This window comes from Tamandua tetradactyla, chromosome 1 (assembly GCF_023851605.1).
Source record: "Tamandua tetradactyla isolate mTamTet1 chromosome 1, mTamTet1.pri, whole genome shotgun sequence".
Lineage (NCBI taxonomy): Eukaryota > Metazoa > Chordata > Mammalia > Pilosa > Myrmecophagidae > Tamandua > Tamandua tetradactyla.
Window position 1 is genome coordinate 62,185,603 of NC_135327.1, and position 5,177 is coordinate 62,190,779.

At 38.1% G+C, this 5,177-nt stretch overlaps 1 pseudogene; it reads right to left on the reverse strand.

Moving 5' to 3' along the window:
• Positions 1-3,951: 3,951 nt before the first annotated feature.
• LOC143684666 (olfactory receptor 4P4-like) lies at positions 3,952-4,872 on the reverse strand (annotated as a pseudogene).
• Positions 4,873-5,177: the final 305 nt, after the last annotated feature.

Below are 5,177 nucleotides of genomic sequence, written 5' to 3' on the forward strand. Positions count from 1 at the left end.
CATATACTGTTGGTGTTGTCATGACAGATGACAGTGGGGCCATCTCTTTGGGAAACTTTTTTATCTGGCTAATCTCCTTTACTACTTTCCTGATGTCCCTGAAAAAGCAGTCAGCAGAGTGCAGGTGCAAAGCTATATCTGACAGTGGTGACCATATTGCTCTGGTCATCATCTTTTTCAGTCCCTGTACTTTCATATATATGTGCCCTGATACTACCTATTCACTGGATAAGATGGGGGCTATCTTTTATACCATTATCACTCCCATGTTAAACCTCCTGATTTATACACTGAGAAATGCAGAAGTAAAGAATGCAATGAAGAAATTGTGAGGCAGGAAAGTTCTATGACAGGTTTATAGCAAATAGCTAGAAGTGATGAGATGTCAGCTGATGACCTTAAATTTTCTCAGCTGTGATGAACTCATCTGCACAATGAAGACAATAATAGTAACCTCACAGGGTTGTTGGAAGGAACAAATGAGTCAATAACCCATTTTGCAGATGTAAAGTAATGTTTATCATCATTATTATTACATTGAATCTAATATTTAATAATTCAGATAATTTTCTAAAATAGGTAAGCCAGATAAATTTTATTAAACTAGGAATATCATAGGACCTTATTCAGCATCAGTGTTATATCTTCCATTCTGGCCTGTTTGCCATTTTAATGAGCAAGTAAAAGTCTACTGTGAAGTATTTAAGGCTGTTTTCTAGCATTTAGATCTGTGATTGGGACATATTAAGCATTCAGTTTGTGTATGTTGCTTGAAAGAAAGAATACATAAAGACCAGCAGGAATCTGAATTAAAGTATTCTGATAAAAGTGCTCCCAAACACAGATTCTGGCAAAAAAAAAATCCATTAAGCTTGTAAGGAGAGGGGAAAAGTGAGCAGAATGTAAAAGACGCAAAACAAGTTTAAAAGTCAAAAGACCTGTTATTCCCCGATCTTTGAAAAAGCTTTTCCTTTCTTTTGGACTTATTGTCTTTGCCCACATAAGGACAATGGTCAAATTTACCTTAAGATCCTTCTTTTAATTGTAACTCCATGGATATGCTTCTGCTCATTGGACTATAATCTTTACCTGTACTCTGTAGCTAGATACTCTATTATGAGAAAATGACAGGAAAAATTGAAGAAACTGGATTCATATCAACAGGGTGAGCACATTTTACTGCAATGCATGGATGGGAAACCATATGTCTTCCAACCTTTGAACTAAACAGCTTTAATGAACAAAGTAAACCATTTCTCATTGCTTTCTTGACTTAAGCAGAATTGCCAGCTGTGAACTTCAAAGAGACTCATTCCGGAGAAACAAATAAAAGCCTTTCTCACGTGAACTGATGCTTGCTTCAGTGATGTGTCTCAACATGAGCCAAAACCTGGGCTTTTTTCCCTTTCACAGGAGCACGTATTACTGACTATCCCTCTACTATTGTCCCATTGCTTTTCCACCAATTAGATTATCCAGTATTGTATATGTCTTTGTGATTGTGATGTGTGTGTGCATACAAGTATGTGAATCTGTGTATGTAAACATTACTCATGGTAAGGGCTAAACATTGTTAAGACTTTAAAAAATGAAATGCTTGCTGATGTTGCTACAACAACAAAATTAAAGATAGAAAAGACCAAAAGCAGCAAGAAATCTGGGTTAGAAGGTATAAATAAGAAATCAAGTTTCTTTACCTTGGAACCACACAAATCATGGTTATTGTCCCAGTATGGACTCATACTCACTGGTGGCTAAAGGCCTCTATTTCCTCAATTTTAAAATGAGGACTAGATTAGTGCATCTCAAACTTAGCTGGTAACTGGAGTCACCTTCAGAGATTTTTTTAACAGATAACAGAACATAGTCCTGGGGATTCTGATTCAATAGCCCAGAGTTAGGAGGTGTATAAAAATATTAAAACAACAAACTATGATACCGATTATCATTCAGCCGGTGGTCACTGATCAGGAAACTTGGATTTGGCATCACTGGGACTAGACTTTGCTGTTCTTAGAGCGTACAAGGTCTGAGTCAATGGAATCCACATACCCTTACTTTGAATATATATCCCCATCTGTGGCTTACACATACTCAGAGAACTGTGATTGTGCTGATCTAGAAAACAGAAATACATGTTACATAACACTCTTTCCTTTATGTTTTTGCACTAAAATGTCTGAGTAGGGAGGGAATATAAAACTGATCTTTGTAGGTCTGAGGTCCCTAAGAAAATAAAACTTGCCAGGTTCATGGTTCTCAAAGCAAGCAAGGAGAGCATGTGTGATAGCACTGAAGTTTCCACCAGTAACATTACAAACCTCTCCATTCACAAAAGTTTCTCAGAGTCAAGTCCCATCATAAAAGCTTAGAGAGTCTCCTCTTGGTTCTTTATAAGGAGATAAACTAGAATAATGAGGACTCAGACTCTCACCAGTGTATGGGGGACAAGTCTAATTAACAACAGCAATTTATTCCATAGATGGGTGATTACAACATTAGTTGCCAGATTTTTAGTTTTCTAATCTAGCTGCCAAAGATTGTGTGTGTGTGTGTGTGTGTGTGTGTGTGTGTGTGTGTATGTCTTTATGAAACAGATACCTTCATAAATGAAAATAAATGATAGCACTTCTCATTTTCCAGATAACGAAATTTATTTCATAATACAAAACAATGAAAAAATTCTTCCTTGTATCTTCTAACTAGCGGTTGTACTTTTGTCCTCTGGAGCATAAAACATTTTAAATACTTTTCCACACAATGCTTAACTGAATGTGTAAAGATAGACTTCACATTCTTTCATTTGGAATCCCATTATTCATTTAAACATATCCAGGAGATCAAGATATTTTTCATGTATCAGAGTCTCCAGAAATACACCATTTTTTTAAGGACTAAGTGAGCAGGCTTCAATTTGTTAGTGTTCGGATGTGTCCAGTTGTTGCATGGCAATCAGTTTTCAGTACAATATGTCCTGCAAAGAGCAAGATATGACAACCCTTTTATGTATAAGAAGAATGAGAGTTACATGGACTACTTCTGTATCCAAACTGAAAACTGTGATTAAGCCCAATCATGCCCAGTTTGAATCACGTGAACTCCCACTAATACACAGACACATGAGCAAGGATTAAATGCTTGCTAATGTCACTGGGAAATATGTGTTCCTGCAGAAAGAAAAAAAAAGCCCAAGTTTTGGCTCATGTTGAAACACTTATCACTGAAGCAAGCATCCGTTCACATGAGAAAGAAATGCAATATACCACAAAATCAGCTGACTTTTAGCAACAGGGATTCATTATCTTACAAGCTTACAAGTTCTGAACCCATGAAAATTTCCAAATCAAGGCATAACCAAGATGGTACCTGGACTTCTCTGTTAGATGGCAAGGTGCATGGCAGAAACTGCTGGTCTCTCCCTTATCTTCTGGCCTTCTTTGCTTTCAGCTTCTAATTTTAGCGATTTTTTTCTCTGTTTCTGTGGCTTTCTCTTTAAGCTTCCATGTCTTTTTCTCTATATTTCATCCTCTTACAAAGGACTCCAGTAAGAGGATTAAGACCCACCTTGAATTAGGTGAGCTTAGTCTCTAGTTAAGACCCTACTCAACCAAAGATGCTACCTACAATGGGTCCATACCACAGGAATAGTTTAAGAACATAATTTTCCGGGGTCCATAAAACTTCCAAACCATCACAGATATTAGTGCCCATGATGTTTGGCATCACTGAAGGACAAAATAAGTTAGAGAACTTCAGAGCTGGAAGGGATGAGGTCATCTGATCTATTGCCTTTATACACAGACTCAAAGAAGTAAAAATGAATAGGATAAAGTGAGTGATGGGCCTTCTGTGTTTAGAGTTTGTACCTTTAGATGGCAGCAAGCCACCCCTCTGTATCAGCTGCATTTGTTGACGTTAATGAGATGGGACAAGGACTCAAACCCAGAGGTCTCATTTCCCTTCGAGCAGCTTTTCTTGGCACCTAACTTTGCTCATGGCATTCTTCATGTCTGCATTTCTCAGTGTGTAGAGGGGGTTGAACATGGAGGCAACCATGGTGTAAAACAGGGCAAATCCCTTGTCATCACTGACAGAATCAGCTGTGGGAATGTAGACGAAAATGAGGTGCAAGAAAAACATGGACAACATAGTGATGTGTTAGCCACAGGTAGAGGGCTTTGCAGCAGCCATCAGATGTGCGGGTCCTCAGGGTGGACGAGATGATGATGTAGGAAATTACCAAAGCAACAAAAGTCAAAATGGACAATACTCCTGAGGTGATGATGATCATAATAATCAACTGCCTAGTGTTGGTGTAGGCCACCGTATTAGGGGAAATAGGTCATAGAAATAGTGGTCCATCTAATTTAGGCCACAGAAGGGAAGTTCTATGGTAATCAATATCTGCATGATTGAATGGCTAAATGCTCCAATAAAAGATGCCATCACAAGGACACAGCACATCTGTCTGCTCATGATGATAATATAATGAAGGGGTCTGCAGATGGCTATGCAGTGGTCATAAGCCATGGTCACTGAGTTGATGATCTCAGTGGTGCCAAAGAAGTGGGCATAAAACATCTGGGCCATGCAGCTGTTGTAGGAGATGGTCTTCTGCTGGACCAGTCAGTCCGTGATCAGTTTGGGAGCCACCATGGAGGTGAAGCAGATGTCCATGAGGGACAGGAAGCTGAGGAAAAAATACATGAGCAGCTCACTGAAGTGACTGTCCCTTATGGTGAGCAAAATAAGCAGGTTTCTGAAGAAAGTTACAAGATAGCAAAGTGAAAATAACACAAAGCAGGCAGCCTTCATGTCCTCATCACTAAAAAAGGCCTAGAGGATAAATTCTGTGATATTTTCATTTCCCATGGCTTCTGTTGAGATGATAGTTTAGAAGGAGAGATTAATATACATGAAACACTAGAACTCTTGCAGTTGATTTACTCTTAAAGTCATTTAGTCATTCAGTTAATATACATTGATTTTTATTATGACTCAGCCACTGTACTTGCTGTTAGGGGTACAGTAATGAATAAAATACATACACTCTCCACTCACACATACAGTGCATTTCATTAGTGTGAACATATAATAACAAATAATAGTGCAAATAATTGCAATTATAACTAATGTGGAAACTCATTCCATAAATACCAAGGTGAACACTACAAAAT